This window comes from Myxocyprinus asiaticus, chromosome 39 (genome assembly GCF_019703515.2).
Source record: "Myxocyprinus asiaticus isolate MX2 ecotype Aquarium Trade chromosome 39, UBuf_Myxa_2, whole genome shotgun sequence".
Lineage (NCBI taxonomy): Eukaryota > Metazoa > Chordata > Actinopteri > Cypriniformes > Catostomidae > Myxocyprinus > Myxocyprinus asiaticus.
The window spans coordinates 22419615-22445682 of record NC_059382.1 but is presented as its reverse complement, the minus strand read 5'-3'; the positions used below and the strand labels follow the sequence as shown (position 1 = coordinate 22445682).

The window sequence follows — 26068 nt, the reverse complement described above, 5'->3', positions numbered from 1 at the left end:
CTCTACTGCCGCAGCAGCTTTTTTACCATGCTTCCACCGAAGCCTTTTTGTCTTCGCTTCTCAGCAGCTGCAGGTAGCATTACAGGAGATAGTGGCCACCACCTCACCACCACCAAAGCACCATATTTCCCTATCTATGGGTAGTCTATTGAGTGAGGCTACCCCTGCAAACAAGCCCCGTTCCTCTCATTCTCATTTTCCCCATTTGATTGCTTGCTGGGCTTACCCATTCAAATGCCACGAGCGCTCTCTCTCTATAGAGCAGTCTCCCGTTCGAATCGCAGTGTGAGCCCTCCCTTTCGAATGCAGCACAAACCAACTCTCGTTCTCATTTTCCCCGTTCGACTGCTTGCTGGGCTTACCCGTTCGAATGCCGTGAGCGCTCTCTGTCTATAGAGCAGTCTCCGGTTCTAATCGCAGTGTGAGCCCTCTCTTTTGAACGCAGTGCAAACCAACTCTCGTTCTCATTCTCCCCGTTCGACTGCTTGCTGGGCTTACCCGTTCGAATGCCGCGAGCGCTCTCTCTCTATAGAGCAGTCTCCCGTTCGAATCGCAGTGTGAGCCCTCCCTTTCGAATGCACCTAGTGCTCACTTTCCCTGTTCGACTGCTTGCTGGGCTTACCTGTTTGAATGCCGCGAGCGCTCTCTATCTATAGAGCAGTCACCCGTTCAAATCGCAGTGTGAGCCCTCCCTTTCGAACAGAGCGCAAGCCTTCTCCCCGTTCGACTGCTTGCTGGACTTACCCGTTCGAATGCCGTGAACGCTCCCGTTCGAATCGCAGTGTGAGCCCTCCCTTTGCTGGGCTTACCCGTTCAAATGCCGTGAGCTAAACCTCTCTCTCTTAGAACAGTCTCCCATTTGAATTGCAGTGTGAGCCCTCCCTTTCGAACGCAGCACGAGCCAACTCTCATTTTCACCTTCCTTGTACGCATAGCATGAGCCCACCCACTTCTACGACAAGTGGTGGTCTCTCGTTCGAATTGCAGCGTAGCCCTCTCGACCTTCAATCGTACAAGAACACACCTTCAAACAAATGCTTAAAGCATTCCCTCTGTACAAATTTTGGAGGGGAAAAACAATTCAGAAGCATCTGCCATGCCAATTTACCAAATAGAATTGTTGCTGGCTTGCTGTCCTAAATACTTCCTGCCATAGTCATGGTACTGTTCTTTCATCTTAAAGCCTTTTTCGGGGTAATCAGGACTCGAGTCGAGTCTCGTACTCCGAGCCCTCCAATATAAGGACAGCAAGCCAAATACATTTATTGCTTCAACACAAGATTACATTAACATACGAACTACTGAAATGGAGTTAATTAACAGAGGTTCGGGAGGAGCATGTTAAATGTAATCTGACAAATCACAGCCCACAAGCAGAAGTATATAAGCCGCTGCTTACCTACTTCCTGTGACAACTCTCCTGACATCCCACCTCCACCCCATCTCCACATATTCTTTAGATCCATTATCTAAATAAGTAAAGTTCGGTGGGGTAATCAGGACTCGAGTCGAATACGTTTACTGCTTCAACACAAGATTACATTAACATACGTTAGCCGTCTTGCACATCCCTAGTTAGGAACAAAATGAGAGTAAGTAAATGATGACAGAATTTTTATTTTTGGGTGAACTCTTTAAAGTCAAATCCAAGGTCTGATTTAATTTTCACAGCTTTCTGTTTTTTGTTTGATGAAAATGTATGGAAAGATGCATTTTCCATATTTTGCCAGCTGAACAATCGACTCCCAGGTACACAACAGTACAACCCATTGAACAAACTGAACTTCTAGCCCTATCAGTGTCACGTGGTTATCAGGAGAGATGAGAAGGGAAGTGGTGGATCTATCAGCAGACTTTTAATGAAGACGCAGGAGTGGAACAAATATCATACAAGGAATCAATCAAGGAAACAATGCTAGGAAATCTACAAAGTAACAACACAACATCACAATTCAAGATCTGACAATGAGGGGGTAAAAAAGTGGATATTTATACACACAAGACCTGACGATGGAGTGGAGAACAGGTGAGAATAATGGAGAACAGATGGCAGTGATGAGAGCAGTGCATTCTGGGAAATGTAGTCCGGGGGAAACAGAAGACAGAGGACGAAAACCACTTCAAAATAAGAGTCCTTAGAAACACGAAGGAGACACACTGTGACAATCAGTCTTTCGTTTATGTCAAATTACATAAGGCACCTATAAAGGAATGTCATAAAATATCGATACATCGATTATTGATCGCCATGTTATTTTCTTGACACGTTATGAAGCATCGATACATTAACATTAGCCGATATTTAAATTAGGAGTCTAATTTGGTCTTTCACTGTCATTCACTGTCAGTTGGCCATCCATTAAATGTAGTCTTGCATAGTAGCTTTGGGAGACCACAAGGGGGTGATATGACATTTACTGTACTTATTACTGAAGCCAGTCACACACCAGATGAGAAGCACCGTGTAGGTCAAGGCACAGGTATCACAAACAGGACATATCGATGCTGTACAGGTGGCAGTCAAAAGTTGTGAGTCTAGAAACACAAAAGTTACAAAGGTTTTCATACTTCTTTAAGAATGAATAAAGTGACAATGAGTTTGCAGGTTAGAGTATGAAACTGGTGTAACTGTGCAAACTGAATGATTAGAAATGGTGAATTTTATTATGCAGTTTCACTGTATGTAACCATAGGTTTCATTTAAGCTGTCTAACAACAAAAAGACATACTTGTAGCTGAAAATATATTGTGTAGGCTTTGCGAAAGATACATATATAATACGTATACTGTATCATCCAGTGATGGCTAGAGTGAAGATATTTTCCTATTTATATCTGTAAAATTCAACCCAGTCTCATGAAAATCTGCACATATTTTACAAGTTGGCTATTTCGTATGATTTCGTACGAGTTTATTCATATAAATTTGTACAATTTCATCACGTGCAAATGCCCGGATGTCTAATGTGGAAGTAAACACAAGTTTCACAGACAAGGCGAGACGACATGCTTATTAATATTATGCCCTTACCCAAACCACTTATCTAAACCTAACCGATCAGTAGAGTGTGTAAACATGATAGGAAGCTGTTGTGTGACAGAAGCAAGTAATTGTCACGTATTAGATGGAAACGATGTCTAGCCGTGTCATTGGCTGTAGTGAAAGTCATACGATATCATATGAATTAGCTACATTTAGAAAAGTCATATGAATCCTTACGATTTCGCCATGAGAGTGTGTAGGGAAAAATAACGATATTGATAATCTAGAAATGTTCTGATTATCGATGCGTGAAAACGGCATCGATCCCAAGCCTCAGATCATAACATCTGGAAATTTTTTGAGGCAATGGAAATGACTGCCTCAATAGTAAATTAATTCATTAAAAGTAGGAAGATAAATGTGGATAAAAGGTGGGGGGTGCAAATGGTAAATTAATCATGGTGAAAAAAAAAAAATATTATTCCCACAGTATGGATTTCAGACCATTTATGGTTTGAAAGTAATATTGAATGGTTCCAAAAAGTATTTGGACATTTAATCATGTAATATGTATGAATTTCATTGCAATAGATAATGAAATACCATACCAGTACTGCACGCAAATGATTCTGAACTAATGTTTTTGAACTATTTTTGCATTTACTGATAACCAACTTGCTACAAGGTCTTTTGCAAAGGCATTTTTAAAGTGTGGCTTAGGTGTCAAAATATTTTTTGAGGTCACTGTTGTAAGCATGATCTTTCTGTGTCTATTGTCTTTTACTGAAAATCGTGATTTAAAAGCAGAGATGTTTATAGCTAATCAGCAGAAAGCAACTGTCACTCATTTGAGTTACCTGATATGTCCTACAACATACACAGACAAAGAAAAACACAGTAGATTAGCGAGAGTTGTTGTGATTGTTATGTGAAAGATAATTAGTGTCCAGTGTGATTAGCTGGGTTATATTATATGAATGTGAATGCAGTGGGCTCAACTACAACCCTTCCCCCTGACTTCTGTTTGCTAGGGCACTTTGCAGATCCTTAGGGGATTGGACAATGTTCCTTAGGCCAGGCCACTAAGCTGTTTTCTCACACTATAATCCCATTAAAAGTCCAAGCTGTCTTTACGAGGAAGGAGACTCAGATTCAGACCTTAACAAAGAGCATTTCTTAATCTGTGACATTTCAATTTCTGTATACAGTTGCATTAGGTATTGCTATTAATTCAGAGTGTATGTGGATACCCATTTTTACATGCTATATGGAGGATTTCAGTTTACAGTATCTACTCTTTTTCTATGTTACTGACACGTTACCTGTAAACTATTAAAAATAAGACATATATTATTTGGAACTGTTATTTTCGTAATAGAAATGCAAGAAATAAAGAGATCAGGTTAGAGGAAAACACTTAAGATGTTGATCTGAAACAAAACAGATCAGTGATTCTGAAAGTGAAGCAAGCTGCGTATAAACTAGCCTGTCAACTGCCAGCTGCACTGAAATTAATGGGAATTTGTCACATGAGCAATGATGGATAGATGTCTTGTTTAGCCTAAAGGAGATCATTTAAAAGGCCTGTGCATCCTTTGCCCTACTTTTTTGTACAAAAAACCCATATTTCACACAGCTGCAGGTTTTCACTTTTTTAATTGAAAAATAATAACACATTCCATTCACACAGCCCCTCCAACAACTGAATTTCTCATAGGCCTATATACATGTTGCAATTCATCTGACAAGGCAACATGTTCCCCTAAATAATTGATCACGCCATCAGTTCGCATTCTAAAATGATTTCTCATTGCATGAAAAAGTTACCAGCATGAGCTAGCTATTTACATGAGACGTGTTCACATTAACTAAACACGCAGTGCTCTTGACAATGAAATGTCAGGCTACTGTCACCAAAATAAGAGAAAAGTGGGGTCTTGCTATAAATCCTCTAGTGAGCAGTTAATTGTGTAGTCACACATTTTTCCAAGCATATTCCTAACACTCAATTTTGTGCTTCTCTGCTTGACAGTAACAGGCTGCTACTCAGAAATAATTGATGCTCGCCAAAACACAACTTAATTTGCTGCCTAGAAGTCAACATTAAGTCTATGGCCAAAGCCTGAAGAGAAAAGCCATATCCGTCATAAAATGAAACTCCCTTAAGGATGGGAACCGCAAGGAATTTAATGATTCTGGTTCCGATTCCACTTAAAACTACAGGTTGCTGAATGAATCCGTTAACAATTATTTCAGTAATTTTGATGAAAAAAGAACAGACAATGTTTATAATCTAATGAAGAAATCATTTCAGACAACAGAACAGTAATGATAAATCAGAAATATAATGTATTTTACAATTCTTCAAAAAAGCAGGTTATTACTCAGTCGCATTCATTGCATCTAGTAATTTAGCAATTGTTATCTCTCTTAAACCCATACCTTGTATTTAGTTTGTCTGTGAAGTATGATATGTGCACACATTTGTACAAAAAGTATGTAGCCGTCCTTCCTCTGAAAGGTGGTGCAACAGTGGCTCATTTACAGGGTTGGGAGGGTTACTTTTTAAATGTATTCCACCACAGATTACAGAATACATGCTGTAAAATGTCATTTGTAACGTATTCCATTAGATTACTCAAGGTCAGTAACGTATTCTAAATACTTTGGATTACTTCTTCAGCACTGGTAGATCTTTTCACTTGTTTTGACTATAAAAACTCTGCCAGTACAGTAAGACAAAATACATTCTCTGAAAAACCTAAATATCTTATGCAGTGTTGTTTCAAAAACAAGATCAATCTTTTTTAATAAGGATTTTTAGATATTTTTACAGGAAAACAATACAAAAATTATTATCAAGAATATGAGTTTTGCCCTAATATCAAAGGTCTTACTAGAAAAAAGAAATTATGATCCAACGTGAATTTTCTTGATAAAAAAATATGATCGTGCCTGGTAACATGTGCATGTAAAATGGCTAGAAATAGCATTTTAGCTTAGCGCAAAGCTGACAATTTACACAAGGTTTATTTCTATTTCTTCTGCTCCAAACTTATTTCAAACGTACTTCTCTGTCTGCTCGTATGAATGTAACACATCATAAGAAAGTGTTTCACCACTGTTCAAATGCACTTTGGATCGCATCATTTATATGTATAAATGTTTTCCATCTGAAAGGACTAAATATTAAATGAAACAAATGACAATAAAATGCAAAGTAATCTCTTCAGTAATCAAAATACTTTTTGAATGTTTTCTAATTACCAATGATTTAAATTGTATTTAAATTTAAAACATAATTATTGTCATCATTATCAGCATTACAATCATGTTTTGAAAGTAACACTTGAGTCATACACCTGACATTGTTTGCCCAGTTGTTCTGAATAGCACACTGGCTGTTGTAGATTACCGTTAAATGCACGTGCACTCATTCAGTTCACTGACAAACCGACAGGTTGGCTGAGGCTTCTCCTGGGTCTCAAAGCCATTATTTTATGGCTGGGTACTATTTACTAACACACCGGCCGAAACTCTCAAAATTTAAAGTATAATTTCCCAACATATAATGTTTCATTGTCTAAAATATTTTAGAAGTAAAAAGGGCTTGTCCCCCACCCTAGGTGATAATGGTTACAAAGCGCCTGGTTTTATTACTTCTTTTTTATTTACTACTCGAAACTTACTGTGATTTAAAACTATTATTATTATTAGGGGCCAAGCACCGAAGGTGCTGTGGCACCTATTGTATCATTACTATTATTATTCTTCCTCCCCAATGGGAGTCTATGTCAGCCCTGTGAACGCTACATAGGAAAATGATCAAATTTGGTACACTGATAGGGGTGGGAATGAATAGCCCCCATACGAAATTTGGGGTCTCTTGGACAAACTCTATAGCACCACCATCATGTAAAAAATAACTTTTCTTACGTGCGTATCTTTTTTGTCCTAGAAACCTAATTATTTTGACATCTCATTACTCTCCTCCTGATGATTCAAATAGACCCCTTACATTAAATCTCCACCTGTTACAGTCTTGGATCTTGGATTATGATGTTTGTTTATCTGCTACTATTCCTTGAAATTTCGTTCAATTTGCCAAAATAATCTTTAGACTGTGCCGCACAGAATAAATAATACAGAATTTAGATTTTTGCCTTTGTTGAAAAGTTACGTTAATACAAATTTAACAAGGGCAACGTAAAACAGGAAGTGAGGCTATATCTAGGCAACGCTTTGGCCTATTGACACAAAACTTGGTATGTTTCATTAGGACCATGATCAGAAGGGCACATACAAGGCTTAGTGACAGCGCCACCTATGGGTCAAGAAATGTAAAAAATGAAACGTTTTTAAATGTATGAACTAAAAATCATGAGGTTGTTATCTGTGGATTCCTTGGGTCTTGAGGATTCAATAAAAAAAAAAAATCTCCTCTCTGCAATATTAAATTGATAAAAAAGTTATATATCTTTTAAATGCATTGTCTGATCTAAAAGAAGACTGGTATGCATTATTGACATTGTGTCCTAAGGCTACCTGAGCAGTTTGGAGACGGCGCCACCCATAGATAACTGACAATTGTGTGCTGACTCTAAACTCAGCATGCCTCTTTGCCATCAGTCAGCCATGTCAGTTGAGTGGCACAGTGTGTAAAGTATTCAGCAGTAGTTCCAAAGTTTGTGGGTTTGATCCCCAACTAGACCAAGGTTACACTTGAATTTATATTGAACTGGAGGTCTTTGTGTTGTGCTTACTGAATAGTTGCAGGGCTTATCCCACATCATTTATGCTTGTAGGTATTCTCATTGTTCTTCTTCTTCATCTTCTTATTGTTTTCTCATCTTTTGAATGCATTGTCAGATTTATAAGATTGGTATGCATCATTGACATCATCTCCTGAAGGTGCCTGAGCAGTTTGGAGACAGCACTGTCATGGTCAGAGTGTGGGGAATATTGGCATAGTGATGTCAGACAACAAACTTGATTTAGCAGTAAAGAACGATGCAGTGGGAGAGGAATGGCGAATATGAAAAGTTTGTGTACTGTACTGTTAATGTGGCATTTCACACGTGACAAGGCAAAGGGAAAACAGCATGAGCTGTGAAAAGATCCTTATTATCATTCATGGTGGCAGCTTCTCAGTCTCCACCGGGCATAGGCATCTCAGCAATAACGCGAGTTAAAAAATGTGGTGTGATTCAAACATCTTTAAATATATCCTTATTAAATGGTATTAACAGTAGTAGCACCTGTAGAGTCCAGAAACATGAGCTTTTTCTCCGCTTTGCTTTCATCTCTTGCCCACATGAGAGAGCCCATGTTCCCCTTATTAACATTCAAGCAACAACAAGTGAAAAATGAACTATCAATACAATCATCCAACTAAATAAAAACATAGGGAAGGAATTCATAAATATAATAATTCTTTATACAATATTAAGATACCATAATATAATGTATTCAATATAATGCAAAAATAAAATAGAAATAAAATAAGTAATATTAATAATTATATTAAATAATGACAATGTATCAATAGCCAAAAATGTCACATTAAGTTTAATTGCATCTATGGGTTATCAGTTTGTCTTCAGTTTGGCACTAAGCTTAATTTTTATAGGGCTATCTATCTTAATATAGAGAATATTTTGTTAGTCTATACTTGTTTTAAAGCCTTGTTAAAAAAAAGATTTTTTATAGTGATATTACTGGGAAGAGGAAAATTCAATTAACAGTGACAGTGTGCAGAAAGCTAACATATAGCCAGTTATGACAGAGATCCTGATAAAAGGTGAAATGATCGGGATCGGCCGATCAGGTGATCATTGGTCGGTATTCAGATCGGTGATCGTATCGGCTGTAAAAATCCTGATCGGAGCATCCCTACTGTTGACACAATATTATGTTATGTATTTATATGATCTGGATTATACTATTTTTTAGGCCTATATATTATAATTTATAATTATCCTAAAATTACCTTTATTCATGAGAGTCATTTGGTTTCTGTATTTATTATTTTATTCCCATCCCAAACCCACTTACTATACTTCCTTGCTCTGAATATAATGCCTGACTTGACTTGGTTGTAAAATTGAGTACGGACATCTCAGATCATCTAATTCACTTTATAAAAATTAAATAAGCTACAAATATTAACAAGTGCAATAGATGTAATAAATGCCAATGTGGAAGAAGAAAAGACAAAAAGTTCCAGGGGAGTTCATGTTCACATGAAAGCTGTTTACAAAGATGACTAAAACTGAAACTCTGTGCCTCAAGAAACATACAAATGTACTGTAGGTTGCTTACTTTTCACATGTAAGACATAATATAACGCTTTACAATTACAAATAGAAGCTCTCATCTGCTCAAAACTTGAACATGTTGTATCTATGGAAACTTATGATTGCTTTTGCTGATCTTTATAAGGCAAGCTTTGACAATCAAAATATTAAGGGAAAATGCTAAATAAACAGCACTGAGCCCAATGCAAGCAGCACAATTCCAACACCAAAATGTAGAGCACTCCAAACCTCTACAGACTAGGAAGCCAGGATTATCAGGTCCAAGCAGGTTTCACAGATGCTGCTCTGTGTGAAACTGGGACTACATCAATTTAGAAGCCCAAGTGGCTAAAATTGAGGCCTGGCATAGAAATGTGAAGGTAACAGAACTTTGAAGGTGACAACAAATATCTGCCTAGATGCATTTGCTTTAGAGACAGATCATTTCTTGAGTTTTGCATATGTTCTTTGTGCCAACAATTTGGGTAGTCTATAGGCTATACTTTTATAAATATAAATGCTTCCATACACCAGAGAAGATCCCTTTAAAGCTCCACACATAACATTTTATTCTCTAGATAATGATCAATGCAATGGTGCTCAGAAGATCCCAGAAACCTGATCTTCACATCCACTAATCTCAACAAAATAATGTAACAAGAACTTTTTTAATCTCAAAAGAACCATATAGCCATATCAAGAAACCTTATACAGCGGGAAATGGTTCTTGGTAAAGAACCATTGAAAACAACATGATCACACTGCAAATCGACATGTTGCTTCCAAAAGTTTATGTATCCTGAAATCAACCCCATCCTGTCAAATTACTGCCAATCGCAATCCTCCATCAGACATTTTGCATCATTTCAAATGTCATCATCTTTCTTCTAGTGCAACTGATAGTAGGGCCCTATCGGACGGAATCATGAAATCCAGTCATATAAACGGAATTAACTATAAAACGCGGAATGTCACAGAATTGGACATATTTGGGATCAAATGAATGTAAAAATGCACAATTAATCAAATTAAAATTGTGATACGTCCAAGTGTGATGATTAAACCACAAAAGGCTGAGATTTAACTAAACAAATATATGGTTTGCATGTGCTGCGCGCTTCAACAGTAAGTGAAAGTGAGAAGCTATGCTTCAATACTAACTGCATCATTGACATCACATGCTCTGTGTGTGTATTAATGACAAAGAGTAGAGCACTTTATTGAATGAGCACAGCACATGCAGACAACATATTTATATAAATAAATCATAGCCTTTTGTGGTTTAATATGCACATTAGCCCAACGAAATGCTTTTCCAGAGGTGAGAAGTTTTCTGGCAAAATGCCAAAATAAAAGCTCAATTTAAATAGATGCGTGAAATTGAAAAAATGCTACAGAAATATATTAATTGTGTATAGCTGAATGTAATATTCAAAGCAGTAGTACTAATGATGATAAAAAATAATATATCAACTGCATTATATTTGAGCAATAAAGAGCAAGATTTTCATCACTGCTTTCATTAATACTGTGATGCTCTAATGTGCAGCACTCTATTTGACCAAAAAAAAAAAAAAAAAGAAAGAAAAGGAAAAAAAAATAATTTATTTTTGGGTTCTCTATTGCACTGTGAGGATCAGTATAGAAGCTCTTCATTTGATAAAAATAATGCAATGGTATGTTGATTGTTCTGTTTCATTTGATTAAAATTCTATGAATGCATTTGACTAGACAGGTTTTTTTAATCATAAAATGTAATTCAACTTAAAAACCCTTTTCTTTTAAAAATGGAAAACACAGAATTTGGGAAAAAAATTCATAGAGCCCTATGATAGCGAGTTACGCAAGCAACCTCCGAGACACGGATTCTGGACCCATGGGAACTAGGAAGTAATTACGTTTACATAACCAATGATGAGCAGTGTTTCCCCTATATGCATTCAGCAGCGGTGCACCACTGCTGAGATTTCACATGGTTCATTAATATTCTTTATGCAACGTAACGCTTGCCAGTCCTAGTCAGCTGCACGTGTTTTACCCTGCGCGCATTTGAGTATGGCTGGTATGAAACGAGGGGGACCCCACCACAAACACAAATGCACGCACATACTCACAGTGACCCCACCCTATAACACTCCGACGTGTGTCCTGCAACGGAGAAGCAGGATACCCACAGGGACTGAAATTCGGTGCTGGTATTGTGCGCAAATGTAATCATACCCATAAGGCCCAGGTATACTTCGTTTTTGCATGTTCCAGATTGCCTCGCGCCTGGTCGACCGTGTTGCCTTTGTGAGTATACTTTTCTGACCGCAAACAAATACTAACGCATTCTACGCATGTGCACTAAAACTGCTTTGTGACAGTCAACACTTTTTTGTTCAGTCAATGGCCAGTGCAAGATGAGGCGGTGTACGGTCAAGCCATTTGCGTCACACATACTGTGCGTGGAGCATTCCATAACTTGCACACCCGAAGTATACTTTGGCCTTTATGTTCCACGTTACTGCGAGGAATTCCCGCACACCTTTATTCACTTTAGAATGCAGCTGAGCATTGGTAAACCAATCCATACAGATTACCAAATCAATAATTTTGTGTTTGTATCAAACTGTAATTCCAGATTCTGCATAAATAAATAAGCATTTCAGTGTTCCTCTTTCTCTCCTTCTCTCGTGCAGCTCATTTAACGCTTGTTGAGTTTAGTGTAGGCGTGCGCAGTGAAGAATTCACATATAACTGAACTTAATATTCGACATGCGAATGCCGTTGTTCCATGTCTTTAAATCTATTGCTCCTGTTTATAATCAAGAAAGCAAAGCTGTCAACGTTGCAAGCGTGGGACATTAGAGCTAGCGATCTAGTTTTGACGCTTGTATATTGTGGCAGTCCCTCACAAAGTCACAACACAGCACATTTGATAAGAAAGGCAGCAACCGCAAAAATGCTTTGTGTAAAATGCTACCAGAACTACTCTGGGTGATGAGAACATACTGCAGGGTGAAGAAAAAACTCTTAAACACCTGTTAATTTCTCTAGAACTCTATCTGACCTATACAGATATTTTCTCTGCCACGTGAATCAGTCAATTTTAATAAGTATGTAAAAATATACATAAATAATAGTAATATAGTAATATAAATGTTATAGCAAACTATAATATTAATAATATACATAATATTAAAATATATCATTTTCCATCTTTAATATACATACAGTATTATATAAGCAAGGTTCTCTCTCAGGACTTCATCTGTTAACATTTTCAGTGCATTTTGTCAACATTAAATGGCCATTTTCTGCCAAGAAACACATAAATGTAATTTAGCACATGATTGCATCACATCTATCTGGGAAACAAGTGACTGAAGCCATAATTAGGCTATATACTTTAAGACTAACAAGAAAACTAGAGGTAAGAATTTAGAAAAGTAGCCCACATTTAGGTGAGATTGTTATACATTTTCAGATGTTTTAGTAAATTTTACCCCAAGAGACCTCCAAGTGCCAAAACTCCCCAGTAAACACACACATGACAAGGCGAACATGAATAACCCATCTATAATGATTCTAAGATCATTTTAAGCTATTCCTCGTGTAAATACGAGTCCAGCGTTACGGGCTCGTGGACGCGAGCACAACAGCACCGCTGCTGAAAAAATCCTAGGGGAAACACTGGATAAGCACGATTCTCAAGTTGAATTTTAAGTCTAAAATGAACTTTTTACACCATTGACAGTTTGGTTTAGGGTTGGGGTTTGGGTTAGGGGCTAGTGTTAATAAAATATGCATTTACAAATAAAAATAAAACTCGCTTTTGACGACATGCTGTGCACTATAACTAACATGATTTTATCTGCTTAATGAAAAACAAATAATTATGGTTATAATAATTATGTCTTTACATATTTAACTAAACTGCTATTTTGGAGATTCAAAATTAAGTAACAGACATTGATATGATTCATGCTGCAGGTGCTGGCTGCTTCCCCACACAGATCGACTGTGAGCTCAGTGCCATCATGGCTGATTATTCTCACTAATTACATTTGCAGGTGATGGGCGCATTGCATGGCCGAGTCTCCTCCACCTCTGATTATCTCTCATATGGCCATTCCTCATCCTCAGGCACATCAGAGTAATTGCTACCACCACCACCACAGGGATGCCATAATAAAAAGCCCTTGTAGATAAGAGCTTAATACACCAGGCCGCCTCACAAGATGTCTGTCATGTAGAGCCAATGTGATGAAGGATGGATAGTTGTGGATCAGCTGCACAGATGTAACGGGAGGGCAGGGGGAGGTTTAATAAGAGCTCAGGAGAGATGGGGCACAAATGTTGTGGTCCTCTGTGATAAGAGTGAAGGAAACGTACCTCTCCCTTGCAGTCTGTGGCAGATCAGAGAGAATGAGCGAGATGGAAAGGCAGATGAAAGCTTAAAACAATCAGCTGTTTTAATCTGCTAGGTACAACAGCTGCTCCTGGTGTATTCTGAGGTGCCTGGCCGGATCGGATCCTTTAGGCCCTTATTAGCCTCACTCAACCAGGTCTGCCGTATCCAAATCCAGGTCACACCTCCTAAAAGACTTGTTTCCAGCCATCCCCTCAGACTATCCAGTGGATTACTGTCCTACAGAACCAATCTCACCTCTAAACCTTTCTTAAGCAGCATGTTCAGAGGCAGTGGAATAAATCGGTAATTCCCCACCAGTAGTATGTGCACACCAGGGGGTACTTAGGGTTTCAGGGGGTACTTGGAAAGTATGTGATAAATTTATCAAAATATACATTTTCGAAGATAGTGAGAAAAAGCACCTTTTAATGCTAAAATAACACAATACACACAATAATGATGGCCACTGCTATCTGGCTTAAAGGATTAGTTCACACAAAAATGAAAATTCTCTCATTATTTACTTACCCTCATGCCATCCCAGATGTGTATGACTTTCTTTCATCTGCTGAACAGAAATTAAGATTTTTAGAAGAATATCTCAGCTCTGTAGGTCCATACAATACAAGTGAATGGGTGCCAAAATTCTGAAGCTCCAAAAGCCACATAAGGGCAACATAAAATTACTCCAGAAGACTCTGGTGGTTAAATGAATATCTTCTGAAGCGATATAATAGGTGTGGGTGAGAAACAGATCAATATTTAAGCCCTTTTTACTTCACTTTCACTTTCTCCTTCTTCTGTTTTTCATGATTCACATTCTTCATGCATATCGCCCCCTACTGGGCAGGGAAAAGAATTTATGGAAAAAAAAAAGACTTAAATATTGATCTGTTTCTCACCCACACTTATCATATCATGTCTGAAGACATGAATTAAACCACTGGAGTCATATAGATTACTTTTTATGCTCTCTGTATGTGGATTCTGGAGCTTAAAAATGTTGACACCCATTCACTTGCATTGTATGGATACAGAGCTGAAAAATTCTTCTAAAAACCTTTGTTTGTATTCTGCAAAAGAAAGAAAGTAATACACATTTGTCAGCCCTTTTCCACCGAAATGGCGATGGTTCACACCCGGGGCAATCTGGAGCCTTTTGTAAGTCAGCCACTGACTTCAGAACCAAACAGTGACATAATGTGTTACGCGACTACTTTACCTGCCCATAAACAAACATGGCATGTCACAACAGTGTTTGTGTACAGCTTTTACTCTTGTTTTTGAGTAATGCAACCCAACATTATTACATTGCTTAAAAAGATTGTCAGAGACGACTTCTATGTTAAAGATGACAGGTAATTACATTATATTGTATGAACTATGGCTTAACTTGCTAAATTCTGTAAACTGTAACAGTGGGATCATTATTAACATTGGTGTAGCAGATGGTTATATTTGGAGTTTTGCCATAGCATATAATATTACGTTTACATCTTGATTGAGAATCCCTAAGTTTACTTAAAAGATAGCCGTGTTCTTCCAAAGTTAGTAAGTAGCTGGTCAAAAATCCCATTACTGATCAAAACAATGCACAAAATAAGAGGACAACAGTGTAAGGAAAGCTAACAAATTTGTCAAATATAATAACTTACTGAGATCATCAGCAGAGGACACCGGTGATTCTGTGTTTATCTCGAGCATGACTGGCTGAATTTAATGTCCCGGTTAGATAGCAGACTGGTCGGTGTCCGAGTCCAAAACACTGTTGCTCCGTTCACTGTCACTTTTGTTTAGGTCCTTCTTATGGTCCTTGTACTCCCTTAAGTGTTTTTCAATTTGTTTATGATTTGGTAAATTATCTTATTGAAGCAGGTGTGCATCATTTCGTGCTGGATCTTCTCGTAGATGATTTCTTCCCCTTTGCTATCTCTATAGTTAATCTCAGATCTCCGTAAAGACCATATCGCAAGTAGAGTACTCGTTTCATCCGTGTTACCTGAACGCTTTTGAAGTCTGATCATTTTGAGGATTTTTTATTGTTTTTATAGAGTGAAGAAGTACTCTTTGCTGCAGATGGTAGCTACTGTTGTTGTTTGGGAAAAATTTGGTGACAAAACATTATCCCGGTTCCTGCGTGGAGACCAGCAAGGTTTTCAGCCGCGGAACGGTCTTTTCTGCGGTGGAAACACGCTGAACATTTCAAGAATTCGCACCGGCCCAGGAACCCTCCCCCGAACCATGTCGGTGGAAAAGGGCTATGGTATGCCAGGAGGGTGAGTAAATCATGAGAGAATTTTCATATTTGGGTGAACTATCCCTTTAAGGCATTTTAACACCAAACGTGAATCTTCCCCATGAATTCTCAACACGATTAACATTTTGAATCAAAATAACAGATTTCTACTGAGCCATTCTCACCGGGAGTGAACAGCTGAACTGCACGGTGACAAAGCAAAGCTTTTTTTTATGGTGAGCGTATCCAATTTTTTTTCTTTTCTATATTCTCCATCATTTGATAATTATTTGATGAATTACTACTGCCATGATCAACAGAAAATGTACACAAGCATCTCTTTTAAATAAATTGCAGTTTACCTCCTGCTTTCCTCAGGCTGTAATAGTGAGATTTTAATTGCGTCAGGGGCAAATAGCACAGATTTTTCAAGAGTAAAGCACAATCTATAATGAGCCTAATTTACACAGAAAGGAGGCATGTTTGCATGTCAGTGAAAGACAATATCTTAATTTAAATTGTTTAATTTAAACAGATGTAAGGGTCTAGGGTAAGGGAGAAACAGAGAAAGGTAAACATAAAATTGGTTGGGGTGAGTGAGTACCAGTACCCTGCCAAGCACAACAGACACATCAAATTCCAAAGTCAAGTATTTTATTTACAATATTTCCAAATAACAAAGTAAAATAGGAAGCAAAATAGACTTCAGGAGGGGGAAAGGCCAAAACAACAAACAAAAGGACCCTCTAACTAGTTAAGGAGTAAAACTGTCTAAACTGACAAAACAAAAGAAAATTAACAACAGAAATGTACACTAACTCCCTAACTAAGCAGAAACAAGAGAAAAAGATTCACAGAAATAAAATGGCACCCACCTCCCTACAGCGTCCAACACAGAGAAACACGTAGCGCAACAACAACGCTAATTACTTATTTGGAGGGCTACAATAAGCCATAACTTGAGTAAGTTTTACACAGTATCAATCTCTGACAAAACTACTAGAACAACACAAGGCAGGCAAGAGGTACAGCACTCTGGAAGTCAAGCTTCAGTGTGGTAGGCATGTTGAACAGCTTTTGAGCTTGCAGCCTCTGCACAGTAACGAGCGGCAGGTGCGAGCGATCACCTTCCTCTCCTCCGCACCTGGTTGAGCGGCAGTAACACACGGAGAAACACAGAAAGAGAGAGAGACACAGCACACAGCAGCACGTAGCATTCAACAATATTATATAAATAAACACGGAACGTAACACCCCCACCCATAAGTTTTCAAGCATCAACCAATGTCTTGAAAATAAGAGCTATACAAACCAAATACTCACTTTTCTTTCACTCTACAGCACAATATACTCTCGAAAGGGCATCTGCTACAGTATTTTCAGAACCTTTACAGTACTGGATATTCAGATTGTACTCTTGAATAATGAGGGACCACCTCATCAGACGCTGATTCGAATTTTGCATCCTATGCAGAAAAACGAGGGGGTTATGGTCTGTATAGACAGTGATGACATGATTACTTCCTCCAAGGTAAACTTCGAAATGTTGTAACGCCAACACCAGGGCTAGGACCTCTTTCTCAATAGTACTATACTTCTGCTGAGCATTGGTGAACTTCTTTGAAAAGTAGCGCACAGGATGTTCTATGCCATTGGCATCTTCCTGCAGCAACACAGCTCCGGCACCTGAGGAACTGGCATCTACCTGCAGTTTGAACGGGAGAGTGAAACAAGGAGCAGAAAGCACAGGAGCCCTACTTAAGAGGTCTTTAGCAGCATTAAAGGCAGAGTCACACTCAGGGGACCATACAAACTTTCGGGCAATACTGAGCAAGTTAGTCAAAGGGGTGACTACTGTAGCAAAATTCCTACAGAAACTCCTATAATACCCCACCATTCCAAGAAAACGTCTTAACTCTCTTTTATTACGGGGTACGGGAAACTTCAAGATAACTTCTACCTTTGCCTCCACAGGCTTTACTTGACCCTGACCTACCTTTTTACCTAATTACGTAACCACTGCTTTGGCAAACTCACACTTTTTCAGGTTAAGAGTTAGTGAAGCGTTGGCCAACTGCTTAAAAACTTGATCAAGGCTACTTAGATGTTCTTCCCAAGTGTGGGAATAAACTACTACATCATCCAAGTAGGCTTCACAGTTAGGGATTCCTGACAGCACTCGTTGCATCAAACTTTGGAACGTCGCAGGAGCATTGCGCATCCCGAAGGCCATAACGGAGTATTGCAGCAGATTATCAGGGGTCACAAAGGCAGATATCTCAGACGCACGGGCAGTCACAAAACTTGCAATACCCTTTTAGAAGGTCAAGTTTTGTGATAAAATGGGCACAACCAATTCTGTCCACACAGTCCTCCATTCTGGGCAGAGGAAAGGAATCTGGCTTGGTCATGCTATTTACTTTGCGGTAGTCTGTGCAAAAACAGAACGTTGAGTCTTGTTTGGGCACCAATAAACAAGGGGAGCTCCAAGGGCTCTGACTTGGTGTGGCAAGATCATGCTTTAGAAGATATTCAACTTCCCTCCTCATTTTTGAGGATTAACACGGTATGGGTGTTGCTTTATGGGGGAACAGTTACCTACGTCTATGTCATGAGTGGCCATAGAGGTTCTGCCAGGAACATCAGAAAAGAGCATGGGGTACTTATTAAACAGCCGAATAATAGATTCCTTCTGATCCTGGGGCAGGTATACAAGGTAGTCATCAAGTTGACTTAACACTGTTGAATTTTGAAAATGTTGCGGAGTCAATTCACACATGTCTGGGTCATCTACAGAGGAGCAAAGAGCAGCAGGCAACACCACAGCAGGCTTAACTGCTTCAACATCCTTGCTTGAAGTAACTTCTGTCTCACTTTTGCCAACATAAGACTTTAACATATTAATGTGACATACTCTGCTTTTTCTCCTGCGATCTGGAGTAGAAATGACATAATCTGTCTCACTCAACTTTTTCTCAACGCTGTAGGGGCCAGCAAATCTAGCATGCAGTGCTGAGGACGGAACAGGGAGTAAAACAAGAACTTGATCACCAGGCTGGAAGTTGTGTTTAACAGACCTTCTATCAAATCTCGACTTCATTTTAGACTGAGTACGCATTAGATGAGCTTTAGCAATGTCACTGGCACTATGCAGTCGTTCACGGAAGTTACTGACATAGTCTAACAGGTTGGTGGTAAGTGGGGTTTTTGATATCAGCTGCTCTTGAAGGAGTTTTAGGGGTCCGCGAACTGTGTGACCAAACACAAGTTCAGACGGACTGAACCCTAATGATTCCTGGACAGTTTCTCGGACAGCAAACAGCAGCAAAGGCAGACCTTCTACCCAGTCTTTTCCTGTACTCACACAGTATGTACGGAGCATGGACTTGAGAGTCTGATGGAATCGTTCTAACGCTCCTTGCGACTCTGGATGATAGGCGCTAGACATCTGTTGAGAAACTCCCAACTCTTTCAAAACCTGAGCAAACAGCTTTGAGGTGAAGTTAGAGCTTTGGTCAGTTTGGATGACCTTCGGTAGTCCAAACGTTGAGCAGAACTTGATGACCTCTTTGACTATGATGTTAGCTCTCAGAGAGCGCAATGGAACAGCTTCCGGGAACCGTGTGGCAGCACACATCAGAGTTAGAAGATACTGATGACCTGTTTTTGACTTGGGCAAGGGTCCAACGCAATCCAAGATCAAGCGTTCAAATGGCTCATTCATCACTGGTATAGGATGAAGAGGAGTGGAGGGAACAGTCTGGTTGGGCTTACCTGAGACTTGACAATCATGGCAAGCTCGGCAGTAACTCACTACACTGTTCCTCAATCCAAGCCAGAAGAAGTACTTTAAGATGCGCTTATACGTCTCAGTGATACCAAGGTGACCAGACAAGGGATGCTCATGCGCCAGCTTCAGGACCTGGGGACGGTAAGCAGAAGGTAAGACAAGTTGATGTACAGCTAACACGTCACCATTCACTTGTGGTCGCCATCGTCGCATGAGTACACCATCATCCCAATAATATGTAACTGGACCACCTGGAGCTTTATCCAAACTGACAGCAGCATCTAGACAGAACGACAGAGACGGATCAGTTTTCTGAACAGCAGCAAGGTCCTCCTTTCCAACTTTTAAGGAAGCTGTAGCTGAGTCAGAATCCATCTTTTCACAAGAAGAGAGATATCAGGTTTAATGAGCACTGTGCACTCTGAAATGTCTGACACAGAGTTCATAAATGAGTTAGTGAGGTTCACAACATCCCACTTCTGGGACTGTGCTCGAGTAACACCACAGGTGGGAAAAACAGCAGGGAAATGAGCAGCAACATCTGGCTGTCCTGTCACCTCAGACTTATCCACCACAATAGGACAAGGGAACACTTTACCTCCAGCCAGGTCATTTCCCAGGATGATGCTTACGCCCTCCACTGGCAGTTCAGTCCTTACGCCAATCCGAACCGGACCTGTGACCAAATCGGATTTCAAGAAGACAGTATGCAAAGGTACTTTAACACAGCCTAGTTCAATCCCTCGAACTAGTACATCTGCACCAGAGTACGTTTCAGAAGAGAAAGATAAGGCTTCAGCTAAAATAAAGGTCTGCGCAGCCCCCGTATCTCGCAGGATAATTATATTTATTTATCACACATATACATTTGCACATATATAGTGAAATTCTTTTTTTTCACATCTTCCAGCTAAGCTGGGGTCAGAGTGCATGATACAGTGCCCCTGGAGCAGATAGGGTCAAGGGCCCTGCTCAAGGGCCCAACAGTGGCATCTTGGCAGTGCTGGGGCTTGAACCCTTGACCTTCTGATCAGTAACCCAGAGCCTTAACCGCTGAGCCACCACTGCCCCAATGGATGGAGCAAGCCCCTATTCCATCTCCCTGATCCAAAAATCAATTTAATATATGGTCCCCGGGTAGGGGATGTATCAGATATTAAACTGATAAGAACAGATACTACACTTGATCTTAGCCAAAAGGCCGAGAAGCGATGGTTACTGGTCGGCCAGGTGAGTCAGCTGAAGGAGACACAGAGCCAGTTAACAAGAAGGGTTGGTAGCCAGAACTCTGGAACTGTGGGAATGAGTGGTCAGAGACAGAACCAGCTTGAGCAAAAGCTACACGCTTTGCAGTTGGATATCAGGTGACCTGGATCTAAGCAGTAAAAACAGACACGCTTGCGGCTTGAGCGATCCAGCATAGGCTTCTCATTCTCAGATTTCTCAGAGGAAAAAGCAGGTGACATTACCCTCTCTGTCTGCTCATTTACAAAACTCCGGCGTTTAAACTGGCGTGTAGAAAAGAATACTGACCTGTGTGTGAGTGCGAACTCATCAGCTAACACTGCGGCTTCAGAGAGTGAATTTATCTTTTGCTCATTTAGGTGAACTACAATGTTCTCTGGAATACAGTTTTTGAACTCTTCAAGCAAAATAAGTTCCTGCAGTTGATCAAGACTGGTAACTTTACTAGCCAAACACCATTTCTCAAACAGGGTTCTCTTTTCTTGTGCAAACTCAAAGGTTTGTTTGGCTGTTTTCGCTGTACCTCGAAAGCGTTGGCCATATGCCTCAGGCTCCAGTTCATATGCACGTAGCACCGCTGCTTTCACAACATCATAATCTAGGGACTGCTCTATTGGTAGCGCAGCATATACCTCTTGAGCCTTACCCACAAAGTTACATTGAAGCAGTAGACCCCACATATCCTTGGGCCAACCCAGTTTTTCAGCAATTCGCTCAAAGGCTATGAAGTAGGCATCTACCTCAGCTTCTCGAAAGGGAGGCACTAATTTTATATACTTTGCTACATCAAAGTTAACCTGAGCATCATTCGGAGAACCAAAATTAACAGTGCTACTCTGTGCCGGAACAGCAGACAAAGGTGAGGAAGGTCTAGAGCGTGGAGCTGGCACAGGCTTACGGCGTAAAGTCTCTGCCTCAATTGCTAAACTTTTCAGCTTAATGTCTCGGTGAGCTTGAGCTTCAATAGCATGGAGCTGGATAACTTGAGTGTCATGCTCCTGTTATTTAATGGCTAGCTCAAGTTCTTTTAGCTTGATCGCTAATACAGGATCCATGTTCGGTTCAGTATCAAGGGGAACAGCAACAGCACTAGTTTCAGCCATTACAGCTACTTCATTCTCCTCCTCTACCCCTTCAGTCTGCGAATCAGTCGGTAGGATACCAGCGTTAACTAACTCAGTGTACAGTTGATCTTTTAAAACCTGTTTTGTTACATCTCTAGACACAGAGATATTAAAGAAGTCAGCAATTAACAGCAAGTCCTTCTTACGGCAGCGATTGAAAATTTCTACTGAGGGAGCGAGGGTAAACTCAATCAAATCAAATTCCATTCCACATAGCATAACCTCTCCGCCCCTACCAAAAAAAAAACAGCCAAAACTTAGTAAAGCAATACAAGAAATATCAAAACACAAATTAGCTTGAAATGCTCACAATAAATAACTTATTAGTTTTTCTTTGCACAAGATTTCAAACACAAATTTTAGTATTGCATAGAATAAAACAAAGTTTTCAGCTTCACTTTGCACCAAATGGAATATTTCACTGCTTTACAGTGTTGAATAATCCCGGACGAGCCCCCAAATTTTCACTGTTACATCCCAGATGTAAGGGTCTAGGGTAAGGGAGTAACAGAGAAAGGTAAACATAAAATTGGTTGGGGTGAGTGAGTACCAGTCCCCTGCCAAGCACAACAGACAACAGACAACAGACACGTCAAATTCAGCGATCACCTTCCTCTCCTCCGCACCTGGTTGAGTGGCAGTAACACACGGAGAAACACAGAAAGAGAGAGAGACAGAGCACACAGCAGCACCTAGCATCCAACAATATTATATAAATAAACAAGGAACGTAACAAAATACAGAAGACGCAGAGCTATTTCAAGCACCGATTGCGCCTGCTTAAACTAGATTGCTGGTGTTTAGTAAATAAGACACAGGTTTTTGCAATGATATACCAAAGGCAAAAACTTTTTAGTGAATTCACCACTGGCTTTTTAGATAAATTAAAATGCTTGGTTCCAAACGCTGACCAGTAAAACCAAAAATCAATGTATTAGAAATGTTTTTTCAAAGTACACCAAAACATTTCAAATACTGTAGTCCTGAATGCACTGCGTCACATGCTATTTACATTAAAAATAAGCCTGTATGTAAAACCACATGTGTGTTATTGTTCAGGATTCTTAGATCAATACAGCCTTTGACAGCTGATCTGTCCATCCTAATGAAAGGATAAGCCTCTGTGTCTAATCCCGCAGAAATAGCTATTTCTCCTCAATAATCCCCATAAGGCATTCCCTGACGATACAATTGTGTTGCGCAGATTAAGCTATATAGAAGCACATACTGTATAGCACATATTGTAAAACACAGAAGGAGTGTGTGGTCAGCTAGTTTGCAGTTTCCCAGGTGTCTCTGAAGCCCACACAGGCGCACAGCAGTGTGCCCAAAGCAGCCATGGCCTCATTTAGATGGCTGAGATCCTCATTACTGTATCCACTCTCCCAACTTACACCTGCTATAAAACAGCGCTGTCCTCGCCTACGCTCAGAAAAACAACACACCAGCACCTTTGAACACACAGCGGACTCTCTAGGGATCGGAACTGGCCAACATGGGTCTAGTTTACATAGTTTTTTGTCCAGAGCAACAGGTGCCCCCATGATACCATGTTACTGTTGGTATTGCATACATGTTTATAAACAAATGGCAATTATAACTGTTGTTTTGTAATTTGAGAATAATGTTGCGAAAACTGTAAGGCAGGGCCGTTATGTCAAGCTGAATTGACTTTTATTCATTTGCAGGATATGAATTTTTGATATCAACAATTCAGTTTTCACTAGTTAAAATGCTAATCCTTGATATAAAAAAATATGTCATCACTCACAGAAATGCACATTCTTGATATCAAAAATGGAATTTCCACTAGTAAAAACTGTAATTCTTGATATCTGTTATTGCATTTTTACAAGTACGTATTGATATCAAAAATGATATCGTTACTAGTAAGAAGTACAGATATGTGGACTTGGAATTTCAACTAGTAACAAACTAATTTTTTATATCTATAATTATCTTTACATGGTTTTATATCTTGATGTAAAAAATGACGTCATCACTCATGGAAATACATTCTAGATATCAAAAATGGAATTTCAACTAGTAAAAACTGTAATTCCTTATATCTGTAACTGAATTCTTACATGTAAAAAACAAATTGATACATGTTGAAATCTAATTTTCACTAGTAAAAATGGTCATTTCAGATATCATCAATTCCTTTTTGGATGTGTGCATATTAATGGCCAGTGCTTACGAGTTCCTTATGTCCCTTATATTCAAGTAACACCAGGGATGAGACTGGAAATGGCGGAAAAGGCGAACTGAAAGGTTCGAAGCTCCACAGGGGACACATGAGGGAAAAAGAGAACTGCTAAACTTTTGCAGTCCTTATTCTTATAAACCACACATTTGTGTTCCCTAGTTTTTTTTATCCATGTTAAGTTCAATTAAATACTGTCCCAAACCACAAATCACTCTAAACTACCCATGCCATATGCAGCAGAAACTTGTTGCTGGGCTAGGGTTGCCACCCGTCATGTAAAATACGGGATTGTCCTGTATTTAAAGACAAAATTATGCATTCCCATATCGAATCAATACAGGGCGCGATTTGTCCTGTGTTGAAGCTGGTCAGATGGCCTCACGGTGAAATCGTTCCAGATCGCTAATTTAACATTGATATAAGTTGGAAAATGTGCCTATGGTGGGTAAAGGACTGTCTGAAAAGTCACAAATGGTGCTAAAACTGTGGATTTTTTTCTATATAAATGTTCAATAAGATCAAACAATATATGAATATAATCACAAAGACAAGTACAGGTTAACAAAAAAAAAAAATACGTATAAACCAACCAAAATTTATTCATAAATAAGATAAAGGAAACAAAAAATCGAAAAGATAAAAATAAATATATTTTTAACTTATAAAAGATGTATTTTTTTTTATAAGTCAGGGGTCAGGAAAGTTCTAATTTCAGCATATAAGAAAGGGTATAAAATTTTTATTATAACACATATTAACCCTTAACGCATTTATTGCTAAAACTGTGGAGGATGTTTTAGCAATAAACCTTAAAAATGACAGACCTCACATGTAAAGGTTGACAGCCTGAGCTGTAATTTCTGTCATGGGCTGGGTTTCTCGAAGCACTAAGTAGAAAGTTTGTAGCACTTAAGTAGTACTTAATCTCTACGTCGTGTTTCCCAAAAGCATCATTATCAAAGTAAAAATTTTCGTAAATTAAAGAAAGCTCTGAACCGCTCTTAAGTCCATTAAGTGCAGCTTAAACTTACATCTTTTACAGTTTATCAGTGATACATTAAATAAATTGTATAAATATAGTTTGATCATTGGAAAGCCATTGTAGGCTATACTATTTCAGAGGATAACAAAGTGTGGAAAAAAATCGCTTTGAAGTCATTAGGCATTCTCCGCAGTCTGCGCATGCGACGTGATAGGTCAAATTGTATAAAACATGGGGGGCCTGGGTAGCTCAGTGGTAAAAGACACTGGCTACCACCCCTGGAGTTCGCTAGTTCCCTAGTTCGATTCCCAGGGCGTGCTGAGTGACTCCAGCCAGGTCCCCTAAGCAACCAAATTGGCCCGGTTGCTAGGGAGGGTATAGTTACATGGGGTAACCTCCTCGTGGTCACTATAATGTGGTTCATTCTCGGTGGGGCGCGTGGTGAGTTGAGCGTGGATGCCGCGGTGGATGGCGTGAAGCCTCCACACGCACTATGTCTCCGTGGCAACACGCTTAATAAGCCACGTGATAAGATGCGTGGGTTGATGGTCTCAGACACGGAGGCAACTGGGATTTATCCTCCACCACCTGGATTGAGGCGAATCACTACGTGACCACAAGGACTTAAAAAAAAGTGTACTGTGAATTAGGCATTCCAAATTGGGTGGATATAATTATAAAACATAATTATAATGCAATAGAAAGATATGTTCTTTTTTAACAGGTTTCTTAAGAAGACATATGTAGGCCTAATGTGACCCTGCAGTTTAAAACATAAATAAATAGGCCCAAATAGGCCTAAATAATT

The 26068-nt window shown here is 39.3% G+C and overlaps 1 protein-coding gene and 1 non-coding gene across 2 annotated transcripts in view; both read right to left on the bottom strand.

The window, feature by feature from the left end:
- LOC127429965 (endothelial cell-selective adhesion molecule-like) overlaps positions 1 to 26068 on the bottom strand; it is an 81536-nt gene that overhangs the window by 45265 nt on the left and 10203 nt on the right. The window lies entirely within an intron of this gene.
- Positions 20725 to 20913, bottom strand: LOC127430359 (U2 spliceosomal RNA). Its single transcript, XR_007895437.1, has one exon. It is a non-coding gene; the product is annotated as a U2 spliceosomal RNA (small nuclear RNA).